The sequence below is a fragment of the Hyla sarda genome, chromosome 8 (assembly GCF_029499605.1).
Source record: "Hyla sarda isolate aHylSar1 chromosome 8, aHylSar1.hap1, whole genome shotgun sequence".
Lineage (NCBI taxonomy): Eukaryota > Metazoa > Chordata > Amphibia > Anura > Hylidae > Hyla > Hyla sarda.
This window is the reverse complement of record NC_079196.1, coordinates 196,875,075-196,901,542: the sequence shown is the minus strand read 5'-3', so window position 1 is coordinate 196,901,542 and position 26,468 is coordinate 196,875,075. Positions and strand designations below refer to the sequence as shown.

The following is a 26,468-nucleotide window of genomic DNA, read 5'->3' as shown; positions in this document are numbered from 1 at the left end:
ATGAATGATTAGACTGAAAAACCCTATGATATAGTTCCTTGTATATATTTACATTAAAGTAGTCTGCCTTGCTTCCATGTGTTTCCGATAGTCCCCGGCTGCACACAGTTGTTTATCATTAGGATGAATAGAGACATTACATGGAATTTTCAGCCATTTCCAACTTTTTTTTTTCCTGCCGATGTTAAGCGTTGAAAGGTCAGCGGCATCAATCAGGTCTTATCAGCTCAACTACACCCATACTATTCCACACACGAGAAGAAAGAAATATCTGCCCCAAAGACGGGCTTTCAGTCTGAGTTAGTTTTTAAATGGATTAACCATGTTTACAGAGATTTCTCCAGCAAACACATCTAATAGAAGCAATTTAGCAGCGGTGACATCTCCGAGGGGAACAGAGGGGAAGGTGGCTGAGCCAATATTAATACTGTTGCTCTTGTCCAAATGAGATAGGAATTTTAAGTTTTTGGTTTGCGGGTTTGGGACATCATACATCATATTAGAACTGAGAAGTTTAAGCAAGTCTGTCCTACCATACTCTGGCAGACTAGGTATTACATACAGGGAATTACAGCTTCTTGTCGTCAACTAAAGATGCATTGTGAAACAAATACCCAGGACCTGCAGAGGCGTCATTAAGGGTTTAAAGGGGTACATCGGTAGAAAACATATTTTTTTTAAATCAATTGGTGCCAGAAAGTTTCAGATTTATAAATAACTTCTATTTAAAAATCTTAATCCTTCCAGTACTTATCAACTGCTGTATGCTCCACAGGCTTCCTTTCTGTCTGACCACAGTGCTCTCTGCTGACACCTCTGTCCATTTTAGGAACTGTCCAGAGTAGGAGCAAATCCTCATAGCAACTGCTCTGGACAGTTTCTAAAAGGGACAGAGGTGTCAGCAGAGAGCACTGTGGTCAGACAGAAAGGAAATTCAAAAAGAAAAGAACTTCCTGTGGAGCATAGAGCAGCTGATAAGTAGTGGAAGGATTAAGATGTTTAAATAGATACCATTTACAAATCTGTTTAACTTTCTGGCACCAGTTGATTTAAAAAAAATGTTTTCCAGGGGAGGGGAGTACCCCTTTAGGTCCCAATAAAAAAAATTGGTAACAAGAAAACCTCTTTGAGAAGAACACTCAAAATGGCATTGAACATTTTCTATAGGGTGTTTTTCTCAATGAATATGGCTATTACACATAATGTATGGTGGATTGAAAAATCCATCACCCAAAATCTAGTCTGGATAGGGATTTGGTCTTCCCAAACAGGTGGTTTCACTGTATATTCTTTTCCTGTGTGCCAAATGGTGCTTTGGACTCCCTCAGGCACTAGAACCCAAGTGTAATTGCTCCCTATAGTACCCAAATAGCTATACCCCTGCACCCCTGATTTTCAGGGATGGTAATATCTTTGCAATTGAGCTATCCAGGCATTTTGGGAGTTGTAGTTTTGCAACAGCTGGAGACACACTGGTTGGGAAACAATGGTCTAGTCTTAGTAAAACGAAGCAAGTTTTTGTATATGTCCCCCTTAGATTTATAACTACCCTCTACCACCTCTAGATGGAGCTTCAGAGCTAAGTGCATACTATTTACATATTGAACTTCATTATAAAATGGTATGCAGTGAAATGACATGTTCCCTCTAGTGGCAGATGCAAGTAATTAACATTTTACTTTTCAATTCACATCTACAGTGATTTTGGAACTGATAATTAGAAACACAGAGCTCTGTTCTATATAAAGAAATTCATCAGCACAAAACTTTGGACCTACAGACAACATATTGATAAAAGATAGAGATTTACCTTAAAATACATTTTGCTCATCAAAAGTTCACTAATAAAGATTGTAAAGTTTATAATATGTTATCAAGGTTTCCTATAGACCTGAATTCCACTCGATGTAAAGACTCGGAATATAAAATGATGTTAAAGTGTGGACAATCTTCTCCGGAGGATTGAGGGTCAGTGGCTTCCCAAGGCTTGATGCTAAGACAGTTTAAAGTGCCTAATAGTAATATCTTTAAATTACTGTTAAGAGTGCTGGTAAATCACCAGCAAGGACATTATACTTAGGGATATTCATCAATCACCATCAGTCTGGACAGTCAGCTGTTTTCCTGGTCAATTTAGGATGAGTTTTAATCAGTAATTTTTTTTTATCATCTCCACATTACAAATTACACTAGGTATAGGATGGACTTTGTGATCTGTATTGTATTCTGCAAAAAAAAATATATATATATATATACCGGTATATAATAATAATATATATAAATAGATATAGATATATATAGATATACAGTACAGACCAAAAGTTTTCTTTATTTTCATGACTATGAAAATTGTAGATTCACACTGAAGGCATCAAAACTATAAATTAACACGTGGAATTATATACATAACAAAAAAGTGTGAAAATATGTCATATTCTAGGTTCTAGCCACCTTTTGCTTTGATTACTGCTTTGCACACTCTTGGCATTCTCTTGATGAGCTTCAAGAGGTAGTCACCTGAAATGGTCTTCCAACAGTCTTGAAGGAGTTCCCAGAGATGCTTAGCATTTGTTGGCCCTTTTTGCCTTCACTCTGCGGTCCAGCTCACCCCAAACCATCTTGATTGGGTACAGGTCCGGTGACTGTGGAGGCCAGGTCATCTGGCGCAGCACCCCATCACTCTCCTTCTTGGTCAAATAGCCCTTACACAGCCTGGAGGTGTGTTTGGGGTCATTGTCCTGTTGAAAAATAAATGATGGTCCAACTAAACTCAAACCGGATGGAATAGCATGCGGCTGCAAGATGCTGTGGTAGCCATGCTGGTTCAGTATGCCTTCAATTTTGAATATATCCCCAACAGTGTCTCCAGCAAAGCACCCCCACACCATCACATCTACTCCTCCTCCACACCAGCACACCTGTGAAGTGAAAACCATTTCAGGTGACTACCTCTTGAATCTCAACAAGAGAATGCCAAGAGTGTGCAAAGCAGTAATCAAAGCAAAAGGTGGCTAGAACCTAGAATATGACATATTTTCAGTTGTTTCACACTTTTTTGTTATGTATATAATTCCACATGTGTTAATTCATAGTTTTGATGCCTTCAGTGGGAATCTACAATTTTCATAGTCATGAAAATAAAGAAAACTCTGAATGAGAAGGTGTGTCCAAACTTTTAGTCTGTACTGTATATATATATATTTATATTGTCACCAGTGTATTTTTTCCTTGAAGGGCTATGCTGTACCCATCTCAGTAGGACATTAGTACAAAGGCCTGCTATTGGGTTTGCATGATCTCTTTTTGTAGGCCAGGAACAGACCTAAAAAGTGTTGAAGCCTCTGGGACACGAGCCCCTTATACTTTCCCTAGAATAATTCAGCCCTGGATTTTAGTGACACATCCATAAAAAATAAAAAAAACCTTAGTATTGTTATCATCTACTGCAGTGGCCTCCAAGAAGGCATCAAGCCATGTGTCATGTTACCAAGAACCAATTTCTATTTTATGTGTGTCACACAAGAGCGTATGTACTGTAGAGGCATTCCTTGGTCAGAATGGTACTTTTCTAGGTTAGTCTCATCCCCATTGTAAGAATTATTGAAGCAGTACAAAGTTAAAGACCAAAACTGAGTCATCAAAATGGGATGTGGACACCCGGACCTCCTATCATGGATGATCAGGAGATTGGTTGTGTCAAGCGGCAGCTGAAAGCAGCATAATGTACCGTAGAATTCAATGTAGTTACTTCGTGGGGTACGGCAGGATCAAAGCGGCGCTGACCAGGACAGACACGAGAGATGGAGTAAGGAACAGTTTATTGAAGCAAAATGTGACGCGTTTCACCGCGATTGCACGGTGAAACGCGTCACATTTTACTTCAATAAACCGTTCCTTACTCCATCTCCCGTGTCCGTCCTGGTCAGCGCTGCTTTGATCCTGCCGTACCCCATGAAGTCGCTTCATTGAATTGTTCATTTTGTCAGGAAAGCTGCAGATGGGACCTTGTTCTCACTCACGCTGAGTCCACACAACCACCTGTGATAAGAGCCCATATCACTTACCTTGTGGATTATTTGCTGGTGATATTATGCTATGGAGCGCTCTTCCATTTAGTTTTAATGTACCATATAGCAATTCCATGGTCAGAGTAGAAACAGGGAGACGAATGATGAGAAAAAAAAACCTTTGCCAGCAGGCGCTCAGAAATTCATAGGAGGTATCACACTCGAGTCACGTAGATAAAGTATAGGCAACTTTATTGATTTAAAGCAATGATGCATTTCGTTGTAGACACTACCCCTTCTTCACATTGACATAGTACCGAAATTGCGTCATTGCTGTACATCAATAAAGTTGCATATACTTTATCTACGTGACTCAAGTGTGATACCTCCTATGGACTTCTGAGTGCCGGCTGGCAAAGGCTTTTTTTTTCTCTTCATTCGTATCCCAGTTGTCCACAGGACACCGGCTGGTACTCCTGGACCTTGGGTTGCACAGGATCCAAAATCATCTCCTATACCCCTATACGGGGTGATATGCATATTTCCTATACGCTTAAGGTGAGCGGCCACTCTATGGAGCCTGCACCTCCCTCCTGCTAGAAGAGGGGGGGGGGAGAAAAACCCCCACCCTTCCACTGTAATCTGGGGTAAGGCACAAGGTCTTCGGTCTTTCTCTTTTTCTACTTTTATACAGAGTAGACACAGGTTAGTCTCATACCCATTGTAAGGAGTAGTAAGAATAATTGAAGAAGTACAAAGATAGAAATAGAGTCATTAAAATGGAATGTGGACACCAGGAACTTCTATCATGGTGATCAGGAGACTGGTAATGTCAAGCAGCAGCTGGAAGCAGCTTAATGTACTGTAGAGGTATTTTCTAGTCAGAGTCGGCATGTTCTTGGCTGGTCCCATCCCTATTGAGGGGAAGTAAGAATTATTGAAGAAATACAAAGCCAAAGATTAAAATCAGGTCATCAAAAAGGGATGTGGACACCAGGGCCTCCTCTCATGGGTGATTAGAAGCAGCTTAATTTTTTGCCATAGGTCTCCCTTCCTCTATATATTTTACTGGTTCCATCTAAATGAATGGACATATGCAGTATGTGGATTATATCACTGACATATGTTTCCCTTAGAGCTTGAATTTAGCATTTTTCTATCTGATCATCCTATCGGTGATGTTGTATATAAAAAAAGTTGTGGTGCAAGGGTCAATCCTCAGCTTAGACTTAGTACTTCCTTTATCACTAGTCTTCCTTTGATCAACTGGACTCTATTATAAAGTTACATAGTCTCTTACAAAAAAACAAGTTTGCTTGTGCATCAGAGCTCTGTCACAGAGTCTGTTCCTGGTAGAAAAATCGGAGCTGGACGATCTGTTGCACAACCGACACCAATGAATCCCATTGGATTCTATTGACTTGAATGGGGTCCAACTGGTTTTCCATTCAGGGTCCGTTGTTTTTTTAGAATTTGAGCAGTGAAAAATACCGATCCACAAACTTTTTTACTCACCCAAATATTTTAATGGCTTCAGAGAATGTAGCTTTAACACTGATATGAACAAGGCTTAAGGCTATGTTTTCACTATTTTTAACCATTATGTTCAGCTGTGAATTTTATGCAAAAAAATAAATAAATAAATGGAAAAAAAAAAAAATATATATATATATATATATATATTAATACTGAGCACAAAAAACTTACCAAAATCGATTGCGCACTTATTGACTATAAAGGAACACATTGGAACAATAAAAATTTTTAGGTGTGAAGGCTGCATTGTATTGCTAAAAAGTATGTCCAATTCATGTGAAGCTCCGTAAAACACCGAAAAAAGTTTCCTCTTTGTTCTTGAGCTCATTGTCTGCAAAGCTCGATACTGCTGCTACGAGGTTGTCATCTTCTAGTTCCCTTAAGATATTGATAGCTTATGTTAATGTTGCTCATTAATCATTCTGTACGCCGGACCCGCTGCTTGCCACTAAATGTTGTTGGCTCTAAAATAGCTAAGAGCTTCTTTTCAGTCGAGATACTATAATACTGTTAGCGGCAAGGAGGTAGTATATCCGCTGAGCCTGTGTGAATGATGGCTTGGGCCGTGTCAGGGAGTGGAGTCTAAGGTGCCGCTGGTTTTCACCAGAGCCTGCCGCAAAGCTTCCTTACCCCTGACACAACTCATCCACACATGCTGCTGAGGAGAAAACGTGGTACAGGAGGAATAATGCAACTCGTAGTCATGATAGCAGAAGGTCAGGGTTGGCAGCACGGTAGCGAGAACAGGGACGTAGCAAGAGGTCACTAGGCAGGCGGCAAAGGAGCAAGGTCAGGTCAAGGAGCCAGTAGGTCAGGAACACGGTAAGGCAAGACCCAATAAATGCTTTCACTAGGGCACTGGGCACACAAAGATCCGGCAAGAGGTAGAGGGAGGTAAACATATTTATAGAGAAGAGACAGGTGCAAACACTAATTAAGGGAGCACTGGTCCTTTAATTCTCAGAGTTGCGACACGCGCGTGCCCTAGGAGGCTGGCAGTGTGAGAACACGGAGGAGACAGAAGAAGAAGGAGGTGAGTGATGGCGCGGGCGAATCCCGGGCCTGCCGGAGGTCAGAGGAAGAGAGCACTCACGGCCAGTGTGACCGGCCGGAGCACCCGCTGTAACAAATGCTTAATAAATGTAAATCCCAAAAAATCCCATAATAGGCAAAGATCTATCATAGAATTCCAAAATTCTGTCAAAATTGTGAGTAGATAGAATATGGGTATGTTCACACTGAGGAATTCAAGAGGAATTTACTCGAGTAATATCGATTGCTTTTTCTGCTCCAATTTATACATCAAGTCATTTTCAATTGACATTAATAGACTTTCTGTTGTTCTGTTCACACTGAGGTATGCTGAATTCTGTTCCGCCTGAAGCTAGAACATATTAATTCTTCAGGCGGAATTCGTGCGGAATCCAGAAAAGTAGAATTGAATAGCCTCCTCCTTCATTCCTCTTCATATCCGTGTGGAAATCATGCGCAAGCTCCGCATGAATAACGCGCAAATTCCACACAAATTCTGCACAATGGATAAAATGACAGAAGTCAACAATTTACTGGCCGAAATTATTCCTCTTGAATTCCTCAGTGTGAATGCACCCTATTAGTCTTTGGACCCCTATCATGGTGTGAACTAAGGCAGTTCCATATTGAAAACAATGGGAAGTGAAATCTATGATTTTGCATGTTTTTTATATGGATTCCAACATGTGAAAGAAAGTCTGTGTGAACAAGGCCATAGATAAATACAGTACCGTATTTTTCGCCGTGTAAGACGCACTTTTTCTTCCCCCAAATTGGGGGGGGGGGGTAGTTGGTGCGTCTTATACGGCGAATACACACCTATCGGGTCGGTCCCTGCGGTGATCAACGGCCGGGACCTGCGGCTAATACAAAACATCACCGATCGCGGTGATGCCCTGTATTAACCATTCAGACGAGGTGATCAAAGCTGACCGCCGCGTCTGAAGCGAAAGTGACAGTAACCCGGCTGCTCAGTCAGGACCGCCGCAGTGAAATCGCGGCGTCCCGAACAGCTTACAGGACACCGGGAGGGCCCATACCTGCCTCCTCGGTGTCTGCTCCGTGCCGGGATCCCCTGCATGGCAGCGCTCTCCTTCGACGTCAACACGTCATCGCGCACGCTGTCCCGTCATCCAATAGGAGCGGCGTGCGTAGCGACGTGATGACGGCGACGTGATGGCGGCGACGTGATGACGGCGACGGAGAACGTGGATCCCAGGGAAGAAGACGTCCGGAGCGTCGGGGACACCACGGGGACGCGGCGACAGCGATGGAGCGATATCCAGGGCAGCGGTGATGGTCCGGAGCGGCGGGGACTAGTGAGTATTACCTCCTATGCAGTGGTCTTCAACCTGCGGACCTCCAGATGTTGCAACTGGCCAACAGCCAATGGCTGTCCGGGCATGCTGGGAGTTGTAGTTTTGCAACATCTGGAGGTCCGCAGGTTGAAGATCATTGTTGGGTGCAGAATCTTTTTTTTCTAGATTTTGCACCTTTAAAATTGGGTGCGTCTTATATGCCGGTGCGTCCTATAGGGCGAAAAATACGGTATATACAAATTTCTCCTGTAGTTTTAACAGACAAATCGAACAAAGCTCCTCTGAACAGAGCACGATGCACATGTGAACTTGGCCTTACAGAGTGAGGTCTACTATGTCAGGATAGTCTCTCTTCCAGTCCCTGTTTACGTGACTCACACATACGTGTCTGTTTGTATTACGAGTCAACATAAAGTATCAAAGGGCAGTAAAATAGCCCATTGTGAGCTCGGTAAATGCAATCACAGTTTGGTACGGTATGGGGCCACGCAAGGTTTTTTTGTTCTTCGGCATTCAAAGAACTCGAAAAACTTTATTGGACCGCAACAAGCGACTTGAAGCGTTTCTTTGTTTTCTGACTTCAAAACCGTGTTTACAGTTCACCTCGCCTCCCCTCCAGAAGGAGCCATGACATTTTTGTAGCGGTTCATCATTCCAAGTCACTGAAAATAGTTTTTTTTTTTTGTCAATCAAAAACAACATTTTACAACAATTCTCAGCTGTGTCATAACAGGAGGGACGTGTAGCATGTTCTTTTATTTGTTGCCCGCAGCATTGCTTTGTCCTGGGAATCTGATGGGACTCTATTCATTGTAACACCTCTTGTGCTTCCCAGCAAGGCTCGCGTCTTACCAGACACCCTTTATGGTCAGAATAGTTTTTTGTTTTTTATTTTTTATTCTTAGAAGGAAAAAAAGAACTAGCAGGGCAAAAAATACATCAGAAACACCGATATGGCATAAGAAAGATCTCCCATAATCTACAAAAGTAATATGGTGAGATTAAAGGGGTACTCCGGAGGGAAAAAAATTCTAATGAAAAATTTTTTGCAACTCAACTGGCACCAGAAAGTTATACATATTTGTAAATTACTTTTATTTCATCTTAATCCTTCCAGTTCTTATCAGCTGCTGTATGCTCCACAGGAAGTTGTGTAGTTCTTTCCAGTCTGACCACAGTGCTCTCTGCTGATACCTCTGTCCGTGTCAGCAAATGTCCAGACTAGAAGAAATCCCTATAGCAAACGTCTCCTGCTCTGGACAGTTCCTGACCCGGACAGAGGTGACAGCAGAGAGCACTGTGGTCAGACTGGAAAGAACTACACAACTTCCTGTGGAGCATACAAAAGCTGATAAGTACTGGAAGGATTACAAATTTGTAAAACTTTCTGGCTCCAGTTGATCTGAATTTATATTTTTTCCTCCGGTGTACCCTTTTAATATGTCTTCAAGAATGGAAATCGATAACCCCTTTAGGTCGTATTAGTGTAATACAACCTCATTCTTGGGTCTGTATTACACCCCAGACCTTATTTTGAGTTTTTAAGTCATTACTCAAAATATATCCCATCAAATTTAGATATTTTTTTGTTGTTTTACTACTTTTAAAAAATAGTGCTAAAAAATTTTTTTTATTATTTTTTTTTCCATCTACAGAGCAGTGTGAGGGCTTCTCACATGAATAATAATAATAAATATATATATATATATATATATATATATATATATATATATATATATATATATTTAGCAAGTGTTTTGTTTTTAAACGTAGTAAAAGATAAAAAAAAATGTTTTACAAATTTTATTTATACCTTTAATCTACTTTTTTTGACCGAAAAAACTGCAGGTTTTTTTTTCAAAATAGTAAAACACAACAATAAAACGTCCTAAATTTGATATCGCTGTAAGTGTGCTGCCAACAGATTATTGTCACAGCAGAGTAAATACCATAAAATCAAAACCCTAATATATGGTAGAATTTATTTACACTTTTTTCCATTGCACCCCACAAAAATTTGCTTTTGTTTTGCAATATGTTACATGGAAGCCATTTAAAAGTAAAACCTACAAAAAACAATAAGATATCCTATGGCTCTGAGGATGAAAAATTAAAAAAGCAAAAAAGCAATGTTTCTTAGAAGGTGAAGAGAAAAAACTAAAATAAGGAAAATGAAAAATGGCTGCATCCTTAAAGGGGTACTCCGCTGCTCAGCGTTTGGAACAAACGGTTCTGAACGCTGGAGTCGGCAGCGGGAGCTTGTGATGTCAAAACCCCGCCCCCTCATTATGTCACACCCCGCCCTCTCAATGCAAGTCTATGGGAGGGGGCGTGACAGCCGTCACGCCCCCTCCCATAGACTTGCATTGAGGGGGTGGGGCGTGGTGTCATGAGGGGGCCGGGCTATGACGTCATGAGCTCCCAGCGCTGACTCCAGTTGACACCACCCTCCCATAGACTTGCATTGAGGGAGCGGGGCTATGATGTCACGAGCTCCCGACACCGGCTCCAGCGTTCGGGACAGTTTGTTCCAAACCCTGAGCAGCGGAGTACCCCTTTAATCGGTTAAGAAGATAAAAAAGGACATTACTAATATTTAAGTGCATGATATCTGCCGATACCACACTTATGTATAGATGTAGCAGAGCTGAGTGTAACAGGTGTGTCTTTCTCGTGCTTTGACAGCAGGTCCAGCTGTTATGGTTCAGCTACGACATCACCCATTGCTGTGATGATGCCCGGGCCAATCAGGGGGAGTGGGCGAGTAGCCAATCAGGGGGCCACACCCTTCTTAGTTTGTGTATTTCAGCTGCACTCTTCTTTTAGACATTTGCCTGAGATAAATGATTCTGTTTTGTCCCTGGCTCCGGGTCTTGTTATATCTTGTGTGCCTATATATTATCTTGGCTCGTTCTCTGACGCCTGTATGGTTTACTGTATCTATACTAAGATGCTCTCTCTGTTACTGACTTGTTTGGCTATAATTATGCATTTCTCTATCTGTCTTTTTGCTGTGCTGTTGTTGGTTAACCCTTTTGTGCTCTGACCTGTTACCTAACTTCCATACTGTGTTTGTTACTTTTACTTCGCCCTTCATCTTAGTAGCGTAAGAACCAGCACCTTGGTTGGGGCCACTCTATTAAGAAGGTGGGTACCCAAAAAGGCAGGGACAGAAGTCTTGAGTCAGTTCAGGGCTTCACATATTGCTGCCAGGCGTGACACTGAGGTTGTCATTGAACAGTTACAATTGTGTATCTAGTTGATGCCCCAAATTAAAAGTTACTAAGAAAACGTAAAAGCCACAAAAATGTGTCAATATAGATGAAAAGATATTTTCGTCAGGTTTCACTTTAGGCTTTAGGCTAAGCTTCCACTTGGTTTTTTTCTGGCAGTTTTTGGAATACGGCCACTGCAGTTTTTGAGCCAAAGTCAGAAGTGGATCCATAAGGGAGGAGAAGTGTAAGTCCTTCCTTTATATGTCCTATTCCTTTTGAGTACATTTCTGGCTTTGGCTCAAAAACTGCAGTGGCAGTATTCCAAAAACTGCCAGAAAAAAAAACAAGTGGAAACTTAGCCTAAGGATGCACTGAAGAATGGATTTACCGAAATTTTCAATAGAAAGGCAAAAGAAGTCAAATGTTGTTCTCTCTTGTCTCTAATGTCAACTATCGAAGGGGTTAACTGTTCACTAGAAAGCTTCTTCAGCTCTGCCAGCCAATTCCCTCACATCTCCCCAAGTCATCTTACCAGGATTATGTACTTGTGTTAATCCAATCACAATACAATGACAGAGGATTCGGTCTGAGGAGAGGGGCCGGCAATAAGGTATATATTGTCATCGGATTTTTCTTCACCTGGTTGGGGCCGACTCTGTGCCTTTGATGCCACCTTGGAATGCAGGTTACCATGTAGTCATTGGGTTTAATTTCATAGGCATTGTATATAGTTTGTCAAGTTCTAATCTACGAATTTAGAGTTTGTAATTAGGCAATAGTATTGGTTAAGCCCAACTGTATCTTATTGTGTTCACATAGTTTTTCTTTTAAGGTAGGCCATTGTTGTTTTATTGGAGGAGGCCAAATGGGGACTTCATGGAGAAACACTAAAAAGTCTCCTTAATTCTGTAGACTGGTGGGTGTCTGACCCTCTGGAGTCTTTAGATATAGGCCATCAATGTATATTCCTGGAAGCTCCCTTTAGTCAAACCAGAAACACCATGGTAGCCATTGTTGGAAAATGAGTATAACTTTTCCAGTATAGCATTTCCTGTGCTGTTACTCTTTCTGTGCTAAGGAATACCCCCTTGGCTCTTTCTTTGCTGGGGAACACCCACTGGGCTCTTGTTGTGTTATGGAATGCCCCCTGGGCTCTTATTGTTTATGGAACGCCCCCTGGGCTCTTATTGTTTCATGGGATGTTCCCTAGGTTCTTGTTGTGTTATGGAACGCCCTCTGGGCTCTTATTGTTTCATGGTACGCCCCCTAGGCTCTTGTTGTGTCGTGGAACACCCCCTAGGCTCTTGTGTCGTGGAATACCCCTTGGGCCCTTATTGTTTCATGGAACGCCCCCTAGGCTCTTGTTGTGTTGTGGAACACCCCCTGGGCTCTTATTGTTTCATGGCACGCCCCCCTGGGCTCTTGTTGTGTCGTGGAACGCCCCCTGGTCTCTTGTTGTGTCGTGGAACGCCCCCTTGGCTCTTGTTGTGTCGTGGAACGCCCCCTGGGCTTTGAATGTTTTTCTGCTGATAGGCCCATTTTACATCTTGAAGCTAATTTTGCTTGTAAAACAAGCTGATTTTTTTAAGCTTGTCAACTGAATTCAGAAGCAGCAGGGAGAATAGCGAGTGCAGCTCTGGAGAATGATACAGTCTTAGTCATTACCAAATTATGAAGGCAATGTATCCCCAAAAGTACTCAACTTTTTGTGTAGATTAAATATGATGCTCAAAGGAATTTCTCAATGTACAATCTGTAAAGAATGGGAACAATTCCCGCTGTTCATATATAATATGAAACAACAGTTTCCTACATAGTGAAATCGATGCAGGATGTTATTGATGCTGGGGCTTACATATGAAGAACATGTAAAGTGCGGTCTGGACGGCGTCAGGCTAATTGGACGAGATAAGTGAAGCCGTGTGATTCATTGTTCTGCATGGCGTGAAGTTTGAGTCCTATTGATCCTTTACCGTTCATATTTCTCTTTTCCAGTAAAATAATTGAGAAATCAATTCCATGTAAATGAAAAACAATATTTTCATACAAACATATCATAGAGGGACAGTGCAAGCAACGGAAGCAAAGCAGCCCATCCCCCACATCCACCGGAACGGCCTCTGTTGTTTGGCCAATTAGTGCCGGATCGGCTTTTATAGATTATTTTTGCAGTTTCTTTTTTTTTTTGCGCTCGGCCATGAATGTGTTACTTGGAGGCAATACAAAAATGTAAAAGAAAATTAATTTTAAGAACCGCTGTGGTATCGGCAGACAGGTAGTTTTCCCTGAAACCATTCATGTTTCTCAGTGAGTACCTGGAAATTCCTTCTGACATATGATTCCCACAGGAGCAGGATCCTGACGTGGCGGCGGCCATCTTGGGCTCTGAACTGTGCAAGATAAGTACCCTGCAGTTCACAGCTGTCTCAGTCGCTGGCGAACAACACATACCAGTACAGCTACAAGGCTTTATGTAATAGACAACGAAAAAAGCCGATAACAGAATCAGACACAAATCGGAAGTGACAGGATGACTTAGGCTTTTTCTGGTTTTTGTAAGAAAAAAAAGCAAAGCTGCAGATTTACCTTTTAAGACAGAAACTGAATAATTCTGTCAGATGCTGCCAGGAAGAAAGATCAATGGATCTTACCAATAAATTAATACCATATGTATATATATATATATATATATATATATATATATATGTCTAGTTTTCAATGTTATAAAAAGACAGGACCCCTTTGTTTCACCATAATATATAATATTGTTTTTAACACCTAAAATTTTGAACTGATAACTTTATTAACTTCTTAAAGGGGTACTCCGGTCCTAAGACATCTTATCCCCTATCCAAAGGGGACCCCTGTGATCTGGGGACCCCCGTGATCTTGCATACAGCACCGCATTACAATCAGTCCCCGGAGCATATTCGCTCCGGGTCTGATTACTGGCGATCACGGATCCGCCCCGTGTGATGTCATGCTCCACCCCCTCAATGCAAGCCTAGTCACAATGCTCCGGCCCCGTGATTGCCTGTAATCAGACACGGAGCGAACATGCTCGGGGACTGATTGTAACAGGGTGCTGCGTGCAAGATCACAGGGGTCCCCAGATCACCGAGGTCCCCTTTGTATAGGGGATAAGATGTCTTAGCACCGGAGTACCCCTTTAATGATTAGGGTACTTATTCTAGCCCTCTGTGTCTTTTATGGTGAGGCTAGAATAAGCTTGTATGGCTCTTCCTGTTTGGGATTGCAAGAGCTTGGCCTTCCAAATGATAACGGGGCTCCTGCTGTAACTACTCCATTAACCCTTCACATGCCGCAGTCAAATCATGACCGCTGCATGTGAAGAGCGCCACTTACTTCTGGCATCGGGTCAGCTTTCCATGGCAGCTGGAGGTCTTGTGAAGCTCTCGAGGCTTGCCATGGGTGCCTGTGTACCCAGCCGTGCTGTGTAACATGGCCTTGTATATTGCTAGGAATATACTGCACTAGTAGAATACTGCACCTTGATTCAAAGCAGCAAACAGAAGCGGATACTTCAGCTCACCCACCTCTTGTCCGCGACCAGGACTCTGTGCAAGGCAGCACATAAACAATAGGAAAAAAATGCAGGATAGTCTAGCGCAGATCTCGTGCAACAGGTAGATTTATTATTTAAAAGTCAAGGACAGGAGACATGATAGTTACGCGTTTCAGGTGCGTTAACTGCACCCTTAGTCGGAGGAATAATTATAGTTATAATTATAGTTATCTGCCATGTCAGCACATGCCGACATCCCTTCTGTATATGATCAGTAGAACTCAGAGAGGTTAACCCAATCAAATCTATGGCTCTGTATAATTCTAGATACATTCGGCATAGTTCCACCTAGACATAACAGACCCATAGATCCTCTTATGGCTGCTCCCAATATTAAGTCCAGGTGATAATATAATTAATCCCCGTCAGCCCGAATCTGCAGCTGTAAGCAAGCGTCTTCCTGCAGACATCAGCTAAAGCAGCTTGTTGCCTGCAAGACATTAAATAAGCAATAAGCGAGTGAATGATGGTCGTAACTTATTAAAAGTAATACATTCTATTTAAAAGGGCCATTATTCTTCCCATAAGGAGATAGCACCAATTATCTGAAATAGTAAAAGCACACGGCTGTGTATAGAGCTGAAGGTTTTTTTGGGAACCGGTACTTGTTGTACCCTAAGGATGAGACTAGGGTCTCTTTTTCCAGATGCAAAGAATAAATTCAGTGCCCACCCACCTGCCTTTTGCCACCATGCAGGTCTCCTGCCCATATAGATAATTTTCCTATTATTATTAAACTTAAAGGGGTACTCCGGTTAATTTTGTAAAAATCAACCGGTGCCAGAAAGTTAAACAGATTTTTAAATTAAGCCACTAGAGAGGGAGAGAGCACACCGTGCAGCTTAAGCATGCAGATATACGATACCACTGGTATACACAGGCAGCCTCCGGACCCGATAAGTAACAACGCAGCACCTGCGGGGTGCACACACTAGATAAAGTATCAAACAATACAGTGAAAGAGAGTAGCGTGCACTCACCGCGGGTAAACAGCTGCAGGCCCGAGGTCCGGGAACACCGTGGCGAAGACGGAGACGGTAAGGGGCGCTCAGAGGCTACGCCAGCTGTTTCGGACGTAGGAACGTCCTTCTTCCGGCCGGAAGAAGGACGTTCCTACGTCCGAAACAGCCGGCGTAGCCTCTGAGCGCCCCTTACCGTCTCCGTCTTCGCCACGGTGTTCCCGGACCTCGGGCCTGCAGCTGTTTACCCGCGGTGAGTGCACGCTACTCTCTTTCACTGTAAGATTTTTAAATAACTTCTATTTAAAAATCTTAAAGGTGTACTCCCCCCCTAGACATCTTATCCCCTATGCAAAGGATAGGGGATAAGATGTCTGATCGTGGGGGTCCCGCCGCTGGGGACCCCCGCAATATAGCATGCGGCACCCACCTGTTACTGCTCCGGAAGCGCTGGAGGGTCTGGGTCCCAACCACGGGAACGGAAGATCGTGATGTCACGACTCCATCCCCGTGTGATGTCACTCCCCGCCCCCTCAATGCAAGTCTATGGGAGGGGGCATGACGGCCATCACGCCTCCTCCCATAGACTTGCATTGAGGGGGCATGGCCGTGATGTCACGAGCCTCCGCCCCGCATCACCAGTTATCCGGCACGGAGCGAAGATGTCTGGGGTGCTGCAGCTGAGATCACGAGGGTCCCCAGATGGGGGTCCTCTATGCTTTGGATAGGGGATAAGATGTCTAGGGGCAGAGTACCCTTTAACTTTCTGGCACCAGTTGATTTAAAAAAATTTCCTCTGGAGTACCCCTTTAACTATGAAGGCTCTGTACACTAGCTCCAAATAGGGTCCATTGAGGCTCTATGAGCATTTCCAACATTTTGATGGCACATTATTCTTGCTGGTAAAAGTCCTGGAATCCTTGATGGAACCCCTCCTGCCCCAGGTGCTAGAGGTAGTGCCACTGGCCACAGGGTTCCCAACAGTGCAAGCGTGAACAGGGCCCAACTCTAGCAGCTTGTGCCAATACCAATACTTCCAGGGGAAGATGTCTCACCAGTTATGATCCTGTTCTATCCTAAAAGATCAGAAGATTTGGCAATATTTACATATACTGTATTTCTTAACAGTTTACATACAATTTTCTTATTTTAAGAGATGGTTTAAGGAGGCAGAAAAAGACAACCCAAAAGTCAAAATGGGTTATGTTCGGTGTAATTTTGCTTTCTATATTGACCTTTGATGATGTCACTGTTCTCCTATTGCTGTGTTATAAGATTTCAGGCCCATCAGCATGATGATCTACTCACCTCATAGTTCAATCCATGTGTGCCTATACCACTCATTGTATTTTATTACATATTTTTTACTACTGTATTGGGACCTGTTGTCCTTCATGGCTTGATTATTTGTTTATTTTGTTTTCTTTGTATAAAATAAAATTCATAAAAAATAGATTAAACATAAAAAGGCACAGGCTATGAAGTAGGACAGTCCAAATTCCAAAGTGTATGGAAGAGGTCTTTAAACTGTTTCTACAAAAAGTCTACCCTATAACACATCCCGTAGTACTCTCCGATACCAAATCATAAAGTGTGTGACCACCATAAATCTCATCTAATGAGTTTCTTCCCTGACGCCAATGTACTGCACCGTAATCCATTTTTAATACTGCGCAAGAGCTTATTCTGTGGCCGGGAGATACATGCAACCTTTCTATTCCAAATTCCCTCTCATTACTTCCAGGATTGTTTTATGTCTTTATATGACGTAGACCTTTCTAAAATACCAGATACTCTGAAATTGTCCATAAGTTAAGGGTCATAAACCTAGAGAGGATTCTACATATAGGAAGACTGATGTATCTCTAGAGATTTGTTCTTCCTTATCTCATATCTATCTATCTATCTGTCTATGTCATACCTATCTATCTATCTCATATCTATCTCATATCTATCTATCTCATATCTATCTATCTATCTCATATCTATCTATCTATCTATCTCATATCTATCTATCTCATATCCATCTGCCTATCTATCTCATATCTATCTATCTCATATCTATCTATCTATCTGTCTATTTATCTCTTATCTATCTATCTATCTGTCTATTTATCTCTTATCTATCTATCTCATATCTATATATCTATCTCATATCTATCTATCTATCTATATCTATGTATCTATCTCATATCTATCTATATCTCATATCTATCTATCTCATATCTATCCATCCATTATCTTATATCATGTTCTACTGTGAAATCACAACATGTTTTGACTATATTTTCATGATGAAGTATACTGTTTGTTTGTTGAAACGTTTCTGCGCCTGTTGCGTCCCTGTAACATATGAACCCCTGTCCCTCCCCACTATCACTGTTGTTGTCATTCGAGGAGCGCCATTTCTGGATAATATAACAAGCCTCCACATGCCATCATTGTGAAATATCCATAAATTACAATCCATTTAAATATCAGGGACTATTTAATTTTCTCATCCTGCATGCAAAAGAATTCTTCCATTCTTGATTAAATCTGTGCGGCTGATTTATTAAAGGCCTGTGGCAGGCTCCCTTCATTTCCTCAGAGTCTGAGCTTTTTAATTATAATGAATTCATCCCATCTTTCTGTGTTCTACGCGCTGTAATCCATCCCTGTTCTTCTGCCATAGACTTCATTAGAAGGGAAACCGTGTGTTCATAAGGCCGGTCACAGGGGGTATAAGTAGCCAAATCATATCATAGAAGGCCTGGTCCTTGGCATATCAGGTGACATACAGACCACACACACCGAGGATGATGGGTAATATGATGAGATATAAGCAATGAGTTTCCTTGGATCTGTAGATATTGTAGATTTGTAAACAATGCAGAGTCCAATACTTTCTCTCTAATAGGGATTTCTCTTCCATAGATGAAATATCTGCTCAAACTTCTTTTCACGATCTCATGGATTTGGTTGTCAATGAAAATAGTCAACATGTCCATGGCAAAGCAGATACGTGGTAGGATGATCACCTAGTCCAATAAGAGCTGTACATGTGAGAATGGAAAAGTGGTGGAGAGAAAGGAGAACTAAGAACCCTATGGTCCACTACAGTTATCGTTCTAAACTCCATTGTCCGCTGTCACGATTCGTCAGGCTGGAGGGGGATCCTCTGTGCCAGAGAGGGATTGGCGTGGACCGTGTCGGTGGTCCGGTTCTAAGTTGCTACTGGTATTCACCAGAGCCCGCCGCAAAGCGGGATGGTCTTGCAGTGGCGGTAGCAACCAGGTCGTATCCACTGGCAACGGCTCAACCTCTCTGACTGCTGAGATAAGCGTGGTACAAGGGAGTAGACAAGAGCAAGGTCGGACGTAGCAGAAGGTCGGGACAGGCGGCAAGGTTCGTAGTCAATGGTGGAATAGCAGGAGGTCTGGAACACAGTATGGGTAACACAGGAAAGCTTTCTCAAGGCACAAGGCAACAAGATCCGGCAAGGGAGTGCAGGGGAAGTGAGGTATAAGTAGGGCAAGGAACAGGTGCAAGCTAATCAGGGTGATTGGACCAGGCACCATCATTGGTGCACTGGCCCTTTAAATCTCAGAGCGCTGGCGCGCGCGCGCCCTAGAGAGCGGAGCCGCGCGCCAGAGCATGACAGCCGGGGACCGGGACAGGTAAGTGACCTGGGATGCGATTCGCGAGCGGGCGCGTCCCGCTATGCGAATCGCATCTCCGCCGGCAATGTCAGTGCAGCGCTCCCGGTCAGCGGGTCTGACCGGGGCGCTGCAAGGAGAGAAACGCCGCGAGCGCTTCGGGGAGGAGCAGGGACCCGGAGCGCTCGGCGTAACATCCGCTTGCCATGGAATTCATTCAAAATGTCTGCCTTGGGCATTTAGGGAGCTTATCTTCCTTGTGGAAGCGGGAGAAGCACCCTCATTGGTCATACAGCGGTTACATGGCCAGACTTGGTGCCGCCATTTTTAGATGCTGGAATAAAGCATGGTCGACGGGAAACATGAATAAGGCTTATATATCTTAGACTTGTTCGATAGATAGGATGATGGATTCAGTGAGGCTCAACATATGAATGAATTTTAGCTTTGCATGAAGAGAGGGACGGAGCACTCACCCGGTATGCTGGCTGCAGCAGAATGACTCACATCACATCCGATCGGTGGAAGAGCAAGGAGGCGGTAGATGGAAGCGGGGGAGTTCAGGCATCGGACCACGGACCGTATCACACTGTTATCACACCGTTCGGGGGAAGAGCAGGGAGGCGGTAGATGGAAGCTGGGGAGTTCAGGCGTCGGGCCGTATCACACCGTTAGGTGCTTCGTCAGACCCCCGAGGGTCAACACTTGAACTCCCCCGTTTCCATCTACCGCCTCCCTGTTCTTCCACCGGTCAGATGTGATGCGAGTCATTCTGCTGCGGCCAGCATACCGGGTGAGTGCTCCGTCCCTCTCTTCATTCGAAGTTAATGTTTGTTTGTTGTCTCATACGAGTAGCACACTCCACACATACACTGTCCAATATAATTGTGGGGAAAGCAGGGCAGAAGCCAAAGTGGCAGTGCCGGATTCTGTGTTCTACGATGATGATATATGAATGAATTTGGTGCACCTTATCTAGCACAGCAGTAGAGTCCAGCATTTGTTTGCCGAATGCCTTTGCATAAGCATGTTGAGTGTAATCACAGGGCCTCATGTATGTTGCTGAGGGTGCTACATCTGGTACCGTATGACAGAGATAGTCCCTCAAGAAGTAAAGCATGTGCTTATGAAACCAGAGTCATAGCTACACTCCCAAACATAATGGTAAGTAAACCTCATAGCACAGATCAAAATGGGCCCATATTATAGAGGCAGGCTTTGCCACCCCCTCCAATGCAGTTCCTTTGGAGAGGGAAGTTTTTGCCACCCAGTAGAAATGGGAATATGACCATCCAGAGATTGTCTCCCTCTCTCCAATGGCCCCATAGTAGTCACAAGGTACATAGAACCATTGCATGCAGAGGTATAGTAAGGTCTCATGGTGCCATGTTATAATACTACACAACATGGTGGTTCCATGGAGCCATAATACGGCCATGTTGATGAGCCTGTTGACTTTGGTGGAGTTTCTCAGTAACAGAGTCTTAAATAACGTAATAACGTAATCTAGTGCTGCAGTCATCAATCAAGGACCTATTATTGCCTATTAATATAATTAGAGTCATAGAGCCATATCATTTGAGGACACTATTCCAGTACGAGCATCGTAGATATTATAAGGTCGGACATTAAAAAGCTGCCCGCTCTCTGTATTATTTCAGGTGAACATTTTCCCTTTGCGCAGCAGAAGTCTTACAGTCAGCGCTTTATTAAACTGCAATGCAAGGGTGCAGTATTAGTGATGTATGTATATAATAAATACGCCATAATAAATTGGACGTATGGGTGCTTGAGTGCTGCGGCTGATTGCTATTGACGAATTAGTACTGAGAGATATTGTAAGGAACGGCTGCCATTACCCTCTCCAATAATAATCCAACATTAAGCACTGTAGGATCGCACACGCTGAGTCCGTACATAGCCAACCTCCTAATATAAAATAATACAATTCTAATGAAAATCAATTCCACAGGGAATAAAAAGATGTTTTACATTTTATAGATTCGGGAATGAAACTGTCCATAGAGCATGTTCCTAGAGCCAAAAAGAAGACATCTTCCTCTTTCTTTCCCTTTCTTTACTACAGGTCTTTGCCTTTGGCCAAATGTTTTTGTAATACAGAGGTGATAAGATGTGCTCAGACTTTATAATCCTTCCTTAAAGTGGCACCATGCCATATGGAGGAAGAGATTAAAGGTGATTAAGGATGTTACTCGAGACGTGATTGCTCCTCATGGGGTCCTGTTGTAGCAGCACTGAGCTGTCATTCTCTGTTTTATGTTGTTGGGTCTATTCTTTGTATATTTATATAATGCTGATGTATTCTACAGTACCGTATAGAGATAGTCTTTCTATATTTCAGTATGTTCTTGGAGACCTGGAGGAATCCCATGCAAAAGTTAGAAGAACTCCATAGAGATGTTGTTGGTCAGATTCAAAAACAGGACCCTAGTCCTAGGTTCGCAAGGCAAGAAAGCTAACCACTGAGCCACCAGTACCACGGCAAACCCTATGAAATGCAGGCCAGACCAGTGCAATCCAAATTTTGGTTTCTTACCAAGTTAGCACTCACTCAGCTATCTCTTCCTCCTGGCTCCATTAAAGGGGTATTCCAAGCCAAAACTCTTTTTTATATATCAACTGGCTCCGGAAAGTTAAACAGATTTGTAAATTACTTCGATTAAAAAATCTTAATCCTTCCAATAGTTATTAGCTTCTGAAGTTGAGTTGTTTTCACGTCCCAGGAGCTCTGCAGTTCCTATGGGGATATTCTCCCATCATGCACAGCTCCCGGGACGTGACATCATCATTGAGCAGTTAAACAGAAAACTTCAGAAGCTAATAACTATTGGAAGGATTAAGATTTTTTAATAGAAGTAATTTACAAATCTGTTTAACTTTCCGGAGCCAGTTGAAAAAAAAGTTTTATAAAAAAAAAGTTTTTGCCTGGAATACCCCTTTAAGCTCCAATAAAGCCCAGAGTTGTGGGAAAATCTGTCATTTTGGGCTCAACTTTACCACCCCTTTCATTGTCTACCAGTCCCATCCCACTATTTCCAGCACTTTCCCAACTGGGCTTACTTCCAAAGTACCATAATCTAGGCCACACAAGCCAGTTCCCACTGTACCTATCTACTGGTCCACCATGGATTCCAGGGGCACTACTGCCTTTTGTCTTGCGGCAGGTGGAAGGGTGTTAGGGAAAAAATGCATATAAGCCGAGGTTATACATGGATGATGACAGCTGACATATGTTTAAGACATTACACAAGGAAGAGTAGTTAAATTGTTGCTGAAATTGCAATAGACCTTGCATAAATCAAAGCTAAGCAAATATAAGAAACTTGGTAATGTAACATAATAAGTTACTAGGCTTCTTTCCTTCCTATTCCTCACCACCACCGCTTAAAAACTTGATATTTATTCATAAAAACTGCTCAATCCCGCTTGAGGTAGTAGAGGGACTGCCAGCTCTCTGAGGGGTCAAGTTACATGCTGGCTATAGAAGTCTAAATAGAAGAGAGGAGGATGAGAGACTGGAGAGAGCTAGAGGAAGACAGAAAATCTGCAGAGAGATTACAGAAGGTTTTAGAAAGCATAAGATCTCCAGCCAGTGCTTGATTCACTATTTACACTGCTCAGTACTGTTCTATAATGTCCCCATTCTGCTGCAGGGGAGCAGAATCTCCTATTCTGTGTTTGCAATTTATTTAATAGAGGATAGGCTTCACAACTAGCTCAGGGCTTACTCAACTGAAAATTCTAGATGAGCCTGCCGAGCAGAAATCAAGTTAAAAATATTATACACAAGTTGTATAAAGACCAGGGATAGTGCTAATCCTTACATACACACACAGAGTAGCTTATTCTGAAAAGTTACATGAAACAACAGGCATGCTTTAGTAAGTCTTCTACTATAGATGTCCAGCAGCAGTGGGTAAGTTGTGGGTGCTACTTTATTAAAGCCCAGGTTATCATGGCATCATTAAGATTCTTTAAGGCTCAAAATGTCTAGGCACCTGTATCTGTCTCTGTATCCTGGAATATAATAAAGAATCACCTGCAACTTACCCATTAATGCTGGACATCCTTTTTTGTTACCATTGGCTTGTTGTTCTTCCAGCTTGATGAGGATTTGACCTGGATATTTCTTTTATTTTCTAAATGGGGCCCCTAGACATCTTATCCTCTACCCAAAGGATAGGGAATAAGATGTCTGATCTCTGGGCCAGGATTGGTCTGGTGCTTCCGTGCTCATGACATCACGAATACGGAAACTCCAGGCTTCTGTGTTCAGAATGCCGCGGTGCCGGCCCAGAGATCGTGGGGATTCCAGCGGACGGACCACCCGCGATCAGACATCTTATCCCCTATCAAAAGGTCTGATCTGGGGCAGAGTACCCCTTTAAATATGAATGACCTACAGGTAGCATCTCTTATTTGTTTGAATAGGCACCATGTAATACTTCTCCTGTGGGGGTGCTGCAGGGATATTGAACACTTACTTTTGCTGTGTTTTGCTTATTGTTGACCCTTCTACCACATAGGGTTCCTTCCCTAAAGTAAACATCACTGTCTTCTATGACCTGGATCCAAGCTACATCAAAAAGACCTTGAGCTTTCATTGATATTTCGATTTATTCCTGAGTTTGCGTTCACCTATACTATAATATAATACAGGCCAAGTATAAGCCGCTGCGCACTTGTTGTGTACATTCATTGTGCTGATCACGAGCGGTTCAGGAGAGATTTGTGTATGACTTGATGAGTGCCTACTGAGAAAAGTCTGAAGGGGATCACACACACATCAGTATCATAACTTCCTAAGGCTAACATTTTCTCTCCAAACTCAACTAGGCGCAAATCCATCTGCCACTCTGGAAATTAATAGCAATCATTAAACAAAGTGAGCCAGCTAAAAGACGCCTGATGTGAAAAAAAAAAAGCCGCTATTACTGCCAAAACAAAAATTAAAACTATTCAGATGCAGAGCGATTCATTCATTACTACATAGTATTCCCCACCTGGGGATTCAATCTCATTACAATTTGTCCAAAACAGATGTTACCCTTTTAGCAGTCGATTATTAACGATAAACTCGATTCCCCCTGAGAGGTGTTGGAATTTTTTTTTTCTTCCTATTTCAATATGCCCTTAAGAAACCTCCAAGGGAAAAATATGTCTGAATTATTCCACATATGTTTTGTAAATCAGTATTGGAACACAACATCCTATTTATCTGGACAAATCTCCCTTGTCTTCTTCACTTTCATCTCGTTTCTAGAAAGTTCTTAAATCATTTTACTATTTTTCTCTTAGAACCATTATTTATGTATTTTTTATTTTCATTATAATTTTTTTTTTTATTATTATTATTATTACATTTTTTAATTAACATTATCCATTAAACTGAGAAATTCTCCTGGCTTTCCGACATCTGTAGCATGCCTTTTTGTTATTGCTTCTTTTTTTGCATACCTCTCAACCATTCCAAAAAACAGACCTCAGGGGAAGTCCATATGCAAATAATCCCACAAATGGGTGTTTCCTATTATTTCTATTTTTTTTATTTATTATCATTAAAAAGAATAAAACGCATTATTCTTTCTACTCAAAAATTGTCTTGACATCCGTAGCAAGCCCTTTTGTTATCACTACTTTTTTCATATTCCTCTCAAACGTCCCAAAAAACAAACCTCAGGGGCGGTGCATATGTAAATAATCTTAAAAGTCGGTGTTTCACATTATTTTAATTTTTTGTTATGTCAATTATCATTACAATGAATGATTGACATTATCCATTACACTGAAAAATTGTCTTGGACTTCAGACATCTGTAGCATGCCCTTTTGTTATCACTACTTTTTTGCTTTCAACCATCCAGAGGTCATGGACGGTATATATGAAAATAATTCCAAAAGACTGTATCCCAATAATTCAAGTTTTTTTAATTTATTTTTATTAAAATTAAATAATCTTAAAAGTGGGCATTTCCCATTATTATTTAAAATCATTAAAATTAATAATTAACATTATCCATTAAACTAAAATATTATCCTGGACTTCAGACATCTGTAGCATGCCCTTTTTCGATTACAAAACAGACCTCAGGGGCAGGGCATAGGCAAACAATCCCAAAAATAGGCATTTTCCATGATTTCCTTTTTTTAATTACATTTTATAATTAACATTATCTATTAAACTTTAAAATTGTGCTCTAAAATCACTTCTAGCTTCATATTTGTCTCAACGGTCCCAAAAAAACATACCTCAGGGGTGGTGCATATGCAAATACACCCAAAAGTATTTCTAGGAAGGTTTGCAGGCTTTATTGACTCAAAATTACCCCATAAATTCATGTTATCAGGTTTGGTTTAGGACAGTGTTTTCCAACCTGTATGTCTCCACCTCTTACAAAACTATAACTCCCAGCATGCCCGGGCAGCTGTTGGCTGTCAGGGCATGCTTGGAGTTGTAGTTTTGGAACAGCTGGATGCACACTGGTTGGGAAACACTGTCCTAAACCAAAGATAATTACATGAATCATTATTTATGGGGTAATTAAAAAAAAAAGTCATAGAGACCAGACAAAAGTTTTAATCGGTCAGGGTCTGAGTCTTCAGACCGCGACCAATCACTACGATGGTCAGGAGAGAAGCATGCACCGACCAAGCCAATCCCATAGACTTACAGGTTTATCTCATTAAACCTTTTTACCACACCACCGGATAGGCCAACAGTAGTTTATTGTGGGGCGTCTACATTAGGCACCTCTTCTGATTGGCACAGTTATGCCACTGGTAATGCACAATGTACCGGAGTAGGAAGCCCTACCTCCATACATGGTTTGTAGGGGGGGCACTGGATTACTAAAGCACAGCTATAGCATGTAGCACCACCCCTACAATATACCGAGCCAAGGTTTCTGACTCCCATACATTGTTTATTTCAAGCAGATCGGTGGGGGTGTTGGTACCACAACTATCCACAATTGCTAGGAAACCCCATTTGGAAACAAGTAGTTGCTTGCAAAGGGCCACTCAAGATCAACTAAGGAGATCAACACCAGACAGGTACGGCACTATAGTATGAAGCAAAATGATAGTACCAAACAATGTATTCAATTCTTTGTTTTGAGTTCTGAGCCATTTTGTCAGGAGGTAGGGATATTAAAGG

The 26,468-nt window shown here is 42.1% G+C and overlaps 1 protein-coding gene across 10 annotated transcripts in view; it reads left to right on the top strand.

The window, feature by feature from the left end:
- Nucleotides 1-26,468, top strand: part of ELFN1 (extracellular leucine rich repeat and fibronectin type III domain containing 1) — a 581,118-nt gene that overhangs the window by 521,687 nt on the left and 32,963 nt on the right. The window contains exon 1 of one of the 10 annotated variants that reach the window (XM_056535658.1): nucleotides 11,701-11,719. The exons of 8 other annotated variants lie outside the window; for them this stretch is intronic. The gene's annotated coding sequence lies outside the window, so the exon portion shown is untranslated. Of the gene's footprint in view, nucleotides 1-11,700; nucleotides 11,720-26,248; nucleotides 26,366-26,468 lie in introns of those variants that run through there. One more of the 10 variants, XM_056535656.1, reaches the window with a different exon arrangement.